Source organism: Echinops telfairi, unplaced genomic scaffold, assembly GCF_000313985.2.
Source record: "Echinops telfairi isolate 266 unplaced genomic scaffold, ASM31398v2 ScPeMD7_7468;HRSCAF=8506_0, whole genome shotgun sequence".
Taxonomy (NCBI): Eukaryota; Metazoa; Chordata; class Mammalia; order Afrosoricida; family Tenrecidae; genus Echinops; species Echinops telfairi.
Window position 1 is genome coordinate 75,553,785 of NW_022111369.1, and position 12,511 is coordinate 75,566,295.

A 12,511-nucleotide genomic window follows, 5' to 3' on the forward strand; every position below is an offset into this window, starting at 1 on the left:
TCTCTCTCTCTCTCTCTCTCTCCCCCTCCCTCCCTTTCTCTCTCTCCCTGCTCTCTCACTCTCACTCTTCCTTTCTCATGCACTCTTTGCCTCTCTCTCCTCCTCTGGACCCCTCTCTTGTGTCTCCCCTCTACTCTCTCCTGTTGGCCACCTCACTCTAGGTGAGTAAAGGAAGTACAATTGAAAGTCCTCATGGTATTCCGCCTTTTTCTTCTTTTTTTTGTGTCAGGAGCAGATTCTTCTGTATTTTGCAGGTTCGGGTTCCTACCTTTGATCCATTGTATGTTCCCTCAAACTTACCTGCGAGTTCTTTGCGGAGTTGAAATTACCCGTCTCTGATAATCGCGCATGGATAGTCAATGATTTTATTTCACAGTATCAATAAAAATGTATGACTATAGATGTATGTCGATTCGAAAGCAATGCCTTCTAAAAGAGGGCAAATAAGCTCAAGTTAACTGAGTGACCTTGGTCAATTACAGAACCTCTTTGCGCCTTCTTTGAAAACGGAAAGGTTAAGTAGATACTTTAAAAGGCTTTTTTCTGATCTAAACTGCCATGATTTTAAACGACTAAGGAAGGTATTGTTTTCTACATCAGTAAACTAAGCACATTACATCCAAAAGTCAAGCCCTGATATTATAGTGTGTGTGTGTGTGTGTGTGTGCACTCAAAACCACCTACTGTCTTTTTAAAAAATTTTTTATCATTTTATTAGGAGCTCATACAATTCTTATCACAATCCATACATACATCAATTGTGTAAAGCACATTTGTGCATTCATTGCCCTCATTCTCAAAACATTTGCTCTCCACCTAAGCCCCCGGCATCTACTCATTTTTCCCCTCCCTCCCTCCTGCCCATTCCCTCATAAACCCTTGATAATTTATAAATTATTATTTTGTCATATCTTGCCCTGTCCAATGTCTCCCTTCACCCACTTGTCTGTTGTCCGTCCACCAGGGAGGAGGTCACCTGTAGATCTTTGTAATGGGTTCCCCCTTTCCAGCCCACCCTCCCTCTACCCTTCCAGTATTGCCACTCACAAGAGGGCTCAATAGTGAGGCAAAAACCTACCTCGGCACATCTAATGTACCCAAAACCAAAATTTTCAAAATTATATCCAATACAAATGACTATCAAAATCTCCCTCATTCTTCAAATCTTCCTTCGAATGATAAGTTCTCCAAGAAGCTTTTTATCACCAACAACCAATCAAAAAATAATCAGTTCTTCCACTATCCTCTCATAGTGCTTTTATGACATCTCTATAATAATATTATCTCACATTACTTTGTTGTTTCATTTTGTTAATCACCTGCTTGTCTCTATGCCTCCTTGGATCATGGGATCTTCTTTGAATGCAAATTTCAAGTTTTAATTCTCTGTACACTCAAACATTGCTCTGTAAGGCACAATGCACTTGGCAGTGGGCGTTCCTTAAATAGAGAATGGTGGGGATAACCACACTGAGGTCTAAGCAAGTTGATCTCCATAAGCCCACATTAGGCTACTTGAGTTGTTCTAATATAGGATGTCCATGAACTCCCCTGGGAACTTAAAATATGAAATGTTATCTGGACTTATTTGCTACTTAAACAAATACTTTTGTAAAGGATAAACAATAGCCAGTTATTAAAAGGAGGAAAAATGTAAACTATATGATTCATCACACAAAAGTTTAATATTACATTTATAAATGTAGTAAACTAGGACTTCAAAAATATCATTTTAAAGGTGTTATATAGATACTGGAGCCCTGATGGCAAAGTGGATACAGGTTAGGCTGCTACACAAAAAGTCACTTGTCCAAGTCCATCAGCTATTCCCAGAGAGACATGTGTCAGTGTGCTCTCCTAAAGATCTTTTGCCTTGTAAACTCTACGGGGAAGTTCTACTCTGTCCTCTAGAGTCAATGTGTGTGGAATCTACTGGATTCCAATGATTTTATATAGATATTAATGTCATTAGTTCGAGTAGCAGAAATACAAAAAACACTTTCTGTAGGCCAACTTTGTGTATGAACGTGACCATAACATGAAAATTCTGGAAGTATACTAAAGAAGAAATTCCAAATCAGAAACAATAAACTGGTATTTATCAAAATATAAAACACATTAACTGAACACTAAGCATTTTTCAGTTAAGTAAATAATTGAAGGTGTTCACCAGAGAGCAACTGACCAAAGAAGCAAAATGACAAAGAGAATAATGAGGACAGGGCTGGGACTTGGAAAACAGCAATAATAGTTGCTGGTTACTGCTGGATCTAACCCAGAGTAACCATAGTACAGTCTAAGGAAACAGTGCCTGGTGCTACATTATCCTGACAATGGTTGCTCTGGGTGAGCCCATTGTAGCAGCCACTTTGTGAATCCATTTGGTTGAGGGTCTTCCTCTCCTTTCTGAGCATGGAGCATGACACCCCTCGCCTGAGACTGAACCTTTCTTATCAATGTCAGTTCATACAATAAGCCAGGTAAATAGGGATTTAATTTGTTTGCTTACTAATCCGTAGTGAACAATTCACATCCTACCTTCTAAGGAATGTTCTGGCTCTATTTCTTCCAAAACAGACTTCTTGATTCTTCTGGAAATTCAATTAAAATTCAATATTCTCCACGAACACCTAAATTTATATGCATTAACTCTTCTTTAAGTATGCCTTATTCATTTTCCAACTTCCTCATTCATTGGAGGCAACTGAAAACACCATGGTTGAGGGAAGCACACGTTGTCCTCACGGTGACCTCTTTACTCCTTATCACTTTAAGGAGAGCTTTTGCAGGAGATTTCTTGACTGCTGCTTGTAAGTGCATTAATAGTGAATTTTTAAAAAGGAAAAGAAATCCTCAACAATTCAAGATTTTCTCCATTTATCATAATGTAACTTATTCATCCAGTTGGGAAGATCTTTGTTTCCTTTATGTTAAAGTTTAATACATATGGAAGGCTGTGGTTTGTCATCTTCATCAGAAAATGTTTCAAGTCCTCTTTACTTTCAGAAAGCAAAGGGTGATGTCGTCTGTATTTTTCAGGTTGTTATGTGCCTTCCTCCACTCATGAGGCTGCTCTCTTTTCCATCTATAGACCAACTTTTTAGATGATATGCTGAGCTACTAGTTACAGGAACGGAAAGGAAAGGAAAGAAGAACCAAAAAGCCCAAGTGCACTGCATTGAGTCAATTCCAACTCCTAGTGACCAAACTCCTAGTGGAGTTTGAGGCTGAAAGTCTTCGTAGGAGAAGACAACTTCTTTCTCCCTCAGAAATGCAATGGGTTTGAATTAGTAACCCAAGACCTAACCCACAGCATCATCAGCGCTCCTTAAAGAAAGGAAGAGATGAGGTTAATAGGGTCTACAATTTAATAAAATATACAGGTAGCAATTCGTGAAGCAACAACTCAAATTTGAGGTTCAAACATAGTGCTTCCAAATAATTTTTAATCCAATAGACATACTCTTCTATATATGATTTAAAATATGAACCATCCCACTCCATTGCCAAGAAATCCTTGGCTCTTGCCAATATATTTTCAAGGTGAACCTTCCACAAAACAAAAGAAGAAAGAAGAGTAGCTATTTAGGCTGCATGTGTGCAACACCTGGTATTACTTGCATCCCAGATTTGGAGGTTTAGGTGGTTTGAAGTCAATGTTTCACAGAATACCCCAGTGAATTGGCCCCATACAAGTTTAGTGTATCTGTTCTACCTCCCTAGAAGCCTTCATGGAGCAGAATAAGCATTGGACTGCTAACTAAAGGGTAGGCTCTTCAGACCCACTAGAGCCCTCACAGGAGAAAGATAAGGCAGTCTGCTTCCATAAAGATGGAGCACCTCAGAAACCCTAAGAAGCAGTTCTACTCTGTCCTACAAGGCACCACGAACAGGAATCAACTCAAAGGCAATGGGTTTGTGATTGGAGTTCTTTCTCCTAGTCTGTATGCCGGGTCTGGGATCCTAAAAGCTTGCAAACAGTCATCTAAAGCACAACAACTGGTCTCCATTCACCAGAAGCAACAGATGGAGAAGAAGAGATGGGAGTAATAGGATAATGGAGAATGTGTGGCTAATTACATCCATGAACAACAGCTTCATTTGTCTTAGACTCGAACTAGATGGTCTATGGCCATTGCTCCACATCTTCATCAAGTATTTCACAGACCAATACTGATCAAAAGGGGGAAAATGCAGAAATTAATTTCAAATTTTAATGGACGCTAAACTTTCTGGAAAAATTGAAGTTAGATGAACCCTTGACACAATTGCTCTAAAATCATCCTTAAACCTAAAACCAAAACATTCCTTGAAGTCATCTTAAAATAAAGCAATAATTTAACTTGGCTCATAAAATTGATGATTTTTAAGATCTAGCAATGTGGAATCCATTTGACAATAGCAATGCAAAAGATTAGGTTGAAACCTTAGGAGGCAGTAAGTTTATGTTAATGAGGGAGGAACAACTCAGAAAATGAGGAGGACAATGTTCGCAGATCTTGTAGAATCTTATCAATGTCACATCGAGTAACATTTAGAAACTGCTAATCTGGTGAATGCTAATGGAAAATGCTAATCTGGCTGTATACAGCCCCAACAATAAGAACAATTTAGAAGAAATTTAGAAGAAAAAAAATGATACAGGCATACTGTATTTGTTAGTATTCATTTTAACCATAAGCAACAGAAGCAGAAAATTGCGATCCCTTTAAAATTTATTTCTTTTTCACGTGAAAATCCAGATGTAGGTGGTCTGGGAAGGTATGGCTCTCCCAGACATTCAGATAAGCACTTTATGTCTGCTTGGCTTTAATCCAGAGAAGTAACTTTTATCTACCCATTCTTAATTCTATGTTTCAGCAATCACCCGCTATAGTGCATGACCATAAAATAAAAGGAGGGTGAAAAGGGGGTGGCTGTAATCTCTAAGAATATTTTCATAGAATTACCCACCCCAGTGGTTTCCGTTCTGTTCTCAGAGGTGATGGTAACACCTAGCCGCAAGGTTAACTATAAAAATAGACAGTTACCTGAAGTTGTTTGTCCAACTGAAAACCACAGGTTCTATCATAATGTATCTACTCCTCAGTCTGTGGCTTAATAAATGTGCATTGCCCTAGGTTGATCTTTGTGCATGTTATGTTTTCGGTGGTCAAATAAATGGCCGATGCAGACATTAGAAAATCCCAGCTTTCACCCCAACCTATGCAATCACGCGGTGTGGAAGGGATCAGGTATAAGGCATCATCAGAACAAAAAAATCTTACCATAGTGAATGATGGGGGGAGTGCAGAGTGGAGACCCAAAGCCCATTAGTAGGCCACTAGAGATCCCATTGCAGAGGGGTTTCGGGGAGGAGGCGAGCCAGTCAGGGTGCGATGTAGCAACGATGAAAAATACAACTTTCCTCTAGTTCCTAACTGCTTCCTCCCCGCTCCCACTATCATGACACGAATTCTACCTTGCAAGTCTGGCTAGACCAGAGGATGTACACTGGTACAGATAGGAGCTGGAAATACAGGGAATCCAGGGCAGATGAGCCCTACAGGACCAGTGGTGTGAGTGGGAGGGAGAGGGAGAGTGGGTTGGAAAGAGGGAACCAATTACAAGGAACTATATGTGACCTCCTCCCTGGGGGACGGACAACAGAAAAGTGGGTGAAGAGAGACGTCGGATAGGGCAAGATATGACAAAATAATAATTTATAAATTATCAATGGCTCACGAGGGAGGGGGGAGCAGGGAGGGAGGGGAAAAATGAGGACCTAAATCCCGGGGGCTTAAGTGGAGAGGAAATGTTTTGAGAATGATGAGGGCAATGAATGTACAAATGCGCTTTACATAATTGATGTATGTATGCATTGTGATAAGAGTTGTATGCGCCCCTAATAAAATGATTTGTTAAAAAACTTAAAAGATGAAGAGAAAAAAAAAAGAATTGGTACTTTCTCTTATAACCCTGATTTACATAGTACATTATAAACCGCTATAAAGTAAACAAATTTTATAGAAAAGTACTGTAAGGATGTTGAATGTACTTTATATATCGAAGAAGTTAAAAAATAATTTTAAGTGTATAGCACCGTGTGCACACACCCTGAAGTCCAAAAGCAAGCAGCGGAATTGAATAGGGGCTGCTGGTGCTGCTCCCGCCGTCGCCGCCAGGAACTAAATGAGCAGTCATTTCTCTCGATTCCATTTTGCCTTGAAAATAAATAAATTAATAAATAAAAAAAAGGAAATCCCAGCTTTGTATGAAATGACTTTCTACTTCAACCAGATGTAAACTTTCACAAAAGTTCATAGCTAATCGATTAAATATAGGCAGTCAGTTGCTCTCTTAAATGTGTTTGGGCTGTTGACAAAAGGTTGATTCTAACTCATAGAGACTCGACAAAAGAATGAAACACTGACCTTATCCTGTGGCGTCCTTAAAATCATTACGATCATTGAACTTATCATTGTTTCAGTCCACCTCATTCAGGGCTGTCTTCTCTTTTCCTGACCTTCTATTTTTTCAAGCACTCTGTCCTTCTCCATGGAACTATTCCCTCCTAATAACATGCCCAAATTATGTGAGAAGCAGCCTTGCCATTCTTGCTTCTAAGGAACTTTCTGGCTTCATTTCTTCCAAGATAGAATTGTATGTTTCTTCGGGCAGTCCATAGTATACTCAATATTTTTTTCAACACTATACATTGAATGCATCCATTATTCTTTGCTCTTCTTATTCTATGTCCATATTTGAAATGTATGAGGCAATTGAAAATACCAGAGCTCAGGTCAGGAATACCTTAATTGAAAGAGGTATCTTTTCTAATAACACTTTACAGAAGTCTTTTGCAGAAGATTCACTCAATTATTAAGCTCTTTTGGTGTTGTTAGATGCCATCAAGTTAGCTCCAACCCATAGCAACCCAATGCACAACAGACAGAGACACGGCACAGTCCTGTGCTGTCCTCACAGCTGTTCGTATGCCTGAGCCCATTGGTGAGGCAACTGTGTCAATGCATCTCCTTGAGGGCCTTCTTCTTGTTCACTCTCCTTTCATTGTACCAAACATGGTGTCTTTCTCTGGGGACTGATCTCTCCTGGCAATATGACTAAAGGATGTAGGACTAAGTTTTGCCATCCCTGCCTCTAAGGAGCACTCTAGCAGTGCTTCTTCAGATACAGATCAGTTTGTCCTCTTAATAGCCCATGGTACTTTCAATATTCTTCTACAGCACCACAATTCAAATGTGTCAATGCTTTTTCAGTCTTCTTCATTGAACATTCAACTTCCACGTGCATATCATACAATGGAGAGTACCATGGCTTGGGTCAGGTGCACATTGGTCCTCAAAGTGACATCCTTGCTCTTCCATCTTTAAAGAGGTCTTGTGCAGATTTAACCTAATGCAAAACGTCTTTAGATCTCTTGGCTGCTTCTTCCATGAACATTGATTGTGGATCCAAGCAAGACAAACTCCTTGACAACTTTAACCCTTTCTCCATTTATCATGATGTTGTAATCCATGCTAATAGCTACAGTCCTTGATCTTCATCAACAAGTGTTTCAATTCCTCAGGTTCAGCAAGCAATGGATGCCATCTGTATATTGGAGGTTTTTAATAAGCCTCCTTCCAATCCCGATGCCACACTCTTCTTTATATAATCCAGCTTCTCTGATAATTTGCTCACCATATTGATTGAACAATACAACCCTGATGCACATCTTTCCTGATTGTAAACTAACACAGTGTCCCCTTGTTCTGGTCATACAATTGTCTATTGATCCATGTACAAATTCTAAATGAGCACAATGAACTTCTCTGGAATTCCCTTTCTTCTCAAGTTTATCTACAATTTATTATGGTCTACCCAGTCAAATGTCTTTGCAAAGTCAATGAAATACAAGTAAATACCTTTCTGGTATTTTCTGCTTTGAGCCACGATTCATGTGACATCAGTAACGATATCCCTTGTTACACTTGCTCTTCTGAACCTGGACTGAACTAGCAGTTCCCAATCAATGTACTGCACAACCGTTGTTAGATTATCTTGAGCAAAATTTTACTTACGTGCACTATCAATGATATCGTCCTAGACTTTGAGCATTCTGTTTGGTCGCCTTTCTTTGGAATAGACATAGTATGGATCTCTTCCAGTCAGTTGGCAAGTAACCGTGTTCCAAATTTCCTGGCATGGATGAGTGCGTGCTTCCAGTACTTTAGCTTTCTGAAACAGCTCCATTAATTCCTAGAGCTGGGGGGGTGTTGGCTAATGTCTCTGGATAATGTTATGCATAGCTAGCAAGCATTGTTTTAAATGCTATTGGTCATAAGTACTCTGAGAAATCAAATGATAAATCTCCTTATCATAATCTCACAAATACATATGCATATGCCTGGCAGTTACTGGAGGACTGTAAAAGCAAAACAATGACCACACCCCAAGCCCCCATAATCATCCTGGCTGCCATGTTTTAGATCCTACAATTTAATTCACATCTGCAAAACGGGAGGAAAAGCAGAGCACCCGGCTCCTAGTACACCATGACCTGATTAGCATTCTAAGAGGTTTTAGAAGCACTAGAATGATGACTCAAATAAAGATCACCATGGACTACCAAAGCATATTTTATTTATCACCAAAACACAAATCACTGTCATCAAACTGATTCCAAGTCATATCAACAATATAGGACAGGGTAGAACTGTCCTGTGGATTTACAAGACTAAATCTTAATGAGAATAGAAATTCTCATTTTTAATCTATGGAGTGGCTGGTGGTTTTGAACAGCTGACCTTGCAAGCCCAATCATACATCACTAGGTCTCCGTGGGATATCTTAATCCTAAGAATAATATAGTTATCTTCTTAATTTCCTGATATATACCCAAAGGATCTTTTAAAAGTTTGTAAAGTCTTACTCAGATTATAATACCCTGCTAATTTGAAATAATTCATTAGCTGCTTGCTTCAAGTAATTTTCCCTTCTTTTATGTCAATGCAAAAGATGACCTATGTATTCTGTTATCTTAATGATCAATAAGCTTGGCGTCCCCTTTAAACTCCTTATCATAATCTCACAAATATTTGTGCATGTGCCTGTCAGTTAGTTACTAGAGGACTGTAAAAGCAAAACAAGCATCCCCCCACCCCCCAGCACAATCCTACCATGTTTTAGATCCTACAATTAAATTACCTTTTATAAATTCAAATTAGCTTCAACACAGAATAATTAGAACCACTTACCATAAATGTTCATGATAGAAGTCTGGCTCTTGTAGAAGTATTCAGACTTTTCAAGAACACAGATTCTTCACAGAATCTGGAATTTAGCCTCTAGAAATATGCAACGATCCAGACACCCAACATTTTCCTCCCCAGCTCTCCTCTTACAAGGATATTTGTACTTGATTTCTACGGATGGACATATCCTGATTAATAGTGACAGTCAGTGGTGATTAACATGACCTAGGAAGAAAGTAAATCTCATTTTTGTTCCTTTGGAAAACGCTGCCACTCCTCTGGGCTTTTCTTCTCAGTCCCATTTCTTTAAGACAATTGTTGTTGAAGCGTATTGTTGAGTCAATTCTCAATGCTAGATCAGGTTACATACCAATATTCAATGACTCCTAATTAATCACCTGTCCTAAGAATAACTTCAATACATCTGATAGAGAAGATATATGTATGAAGTGGGCTTGCTCTTGATATGTTTTTCTGTCCCTTGGCCATGATTAATTGGTTAATCAAAATACTTCTCCAGAATAAACAAACAAACAAACCAATATATGTATATATATATGCATATATATGTTATATATATCATCTGTGATGTTGGTGGGGAGGGGTATGGGATAAAGGAGCTGTCCATGGCTACATGACTTAGTGTAATATTTTAATGAACGTTGTAATCAGATATACACCCACACACACACATAGGTATCTTTTTTTGAAATTTCTTTTTCATTTGCCTCTTTATCAAAACTCCATGCCAGATGTTCACAAGGGAAACATCTACATGAACATGTAGCTATAATGTTAACCTGTTGTCTGTGTCATACTGATATGTCGAAATGAGGTTCTTCCTTGGAATACCTGCTGAGTTTCCCTGAAAGCTAAACTCCTAGAAGGCACATTGTGTTACTCTTCTGGGAATATTGACCACATTTTCTGTAGTACTCCCATTTAGAATATTTTCTCTTTTCTGGCATCTGCTTCAATCATATACCTTGCTTCTTTCTTATAAAAAAATTAATAGTGGTAGAAAAAGTAAATGGATACTACTTACTTTGTAAATACAGTCACTAAACCCATAGAAGGCATTTGATAAATGCTTAATGAAATAATTGAATACAAATGCTATGTAACATGTGTTTTAAAACATAGGATTTATCTATTAAAATATATAATTAATATTAATATATTCACAAATCTATCGAGACTATAGATTAACAGGCATTTTATATGTAAATCAGTGATTTAACATTCAAATAAATCACCTTGACTAGAAGTGGCTGCTGTTTCTCAAGACATGTTGAACTTTTCAAAAACTACTTTATATTGTAGATGCTTTGAAATAACCATAAGATATTATCATTCCTCATGCTTAGCAAGTGTTTATATATTTATATATGTATTTCTTTGATTAAATCTAAATACATATATTATAGTCTAAACATATGTATTTAGAGTCTAAATATATGTATTTAGATTCAATCTCATACACACACAAAAAAAAACAATTACTGTCATTAAAGAGATAACACAGGGCTTGGAATCCATTCAATTGGTTATCAAGCCAGGAGATATTACATTTCCTACTGAAAAAAGAGTGACAATTCACTACCTTCAAGTCAATTTCAATTTACAGGGACCCCATGGGATAAAGTAGAATTGCTCCATAGGGTCTTCGAGAATATAAACTTTACTAGTGCTGAGAGCCTTGTTTTGTCCCGATGGAGAGGCTGGTGTGTTGAAACTGCTGATGTTAACAGTTCGCAAGCAGTTCAATTCTTAACCCACTGTGGCATCAGGGGTCCAAAAAAGATGACTGATTTTTTCCCCCTGTGGTTCTGGTTTCGCCTGTAAGTCCTTTAATGCAATGAGCTCTGCCTTCTATGTGCAAGACCCTTTTTTTGTGCATTATTCTAGTAAACCCTCCCAAGAACTAGCAACATAGTTGTAGCCCCCAATTTATTAATAATGGCACTGATATTCAATAGATATTGTAACTTTATTAAGGTTGAACAGCCAATAGAGTGACACTGTTTAGGCATACATACCTTACTACTGCTCTTACTGAATTGGTAAAAGACAGTTTTTAGGATAAAATCCCCCTGTTCCCCTGCTCCTACTCAAGCTGAGTGGCTCAAAGAAGAGAGGAAATAAGTTTCTTGTTAAAGAAAAATTCGGGAAATCAGAATTGGGGCTTAATGAACCATTCTACCGCTTCTTCATCGCCTTTCTCTAGAGTGGACAAACCATGTGAAAATTACGAAGCTGTGTTGTGACCCTATTTTTCCTGCCATATTGATTTGAAAATTAGAGCATTCTCTATTGATGGGAGACATGATCTATAATATCACAAGTCGAACTGGTTTTTAATAACTCAGCAAAAATATACATACAATCCGCAACTAGAGAAATGAAACACATGCACAGAGTGAAATGGAGATGAAATGCAGAGAGATATTTTGGATAGCTTTCAGGAATAAATAGGTTTTATTTCTCTCTTGAAATCTAGCTGCATCCATGTGTTTAGTTTCTGTAAAGCAATCCATGTAGTGTTTTAGTATATTATTTTTCTTAAGAATCCAGAGTGATTTTAAAGTAATTACCATTTGCTTATGTCTGACCATTTCTCTTTTCCCACTTCTGGGAACCACATACTTCATTTTGGGGCCTCCTTCTGTCTTTGTAGTAGTTATGATTTGCCATTGTGGTTGTTGGCCCACATAGGTAACTGGGGCCAGATCAAACATTGTAACCACCTCTAAACCAAAAATCCAACACCATTGCTATTACTCAGAGTAACAGTACAGGAAAGAGTAGAAGTACCGCTTAGAGTTTCTAAAGCTGTAATTGCTTTGAATGCAGACAGCCTCAGATTTCTTCCACCTAGAGGCTGGTGGATTCAAATAATCTCTAAGCAAATTAGAGAGAAGACGCAGTTACAAGGAGCCTACGTGGCTCAGTGGCAAAGTTCTCAGATATCCACTGAATTGCCATGGCCCTTGTAACCATGTCTTCTCTACCAATTTGTTCAACGATGACTGCATGACTAAAGCCAGGTTATTGAGGACACTTCCGTGTGTGTGTGTGTGTGTGTGTGTGTGTGTGTGTGTGTGTGTGTAATGAACTGTGGGAGAGAGAAAATGTCCCTCTTCTTATATGTCTTAAGTTGGAATAATGGTAATGTGTAGAATAGTTAAGGAAAGTTGGAAGTGGTCAAAAATGAAATGGAATGCTTAAAGATCAATATCCTAGGCAATAGTGAGTTGAAATAGACTGGTATTGGC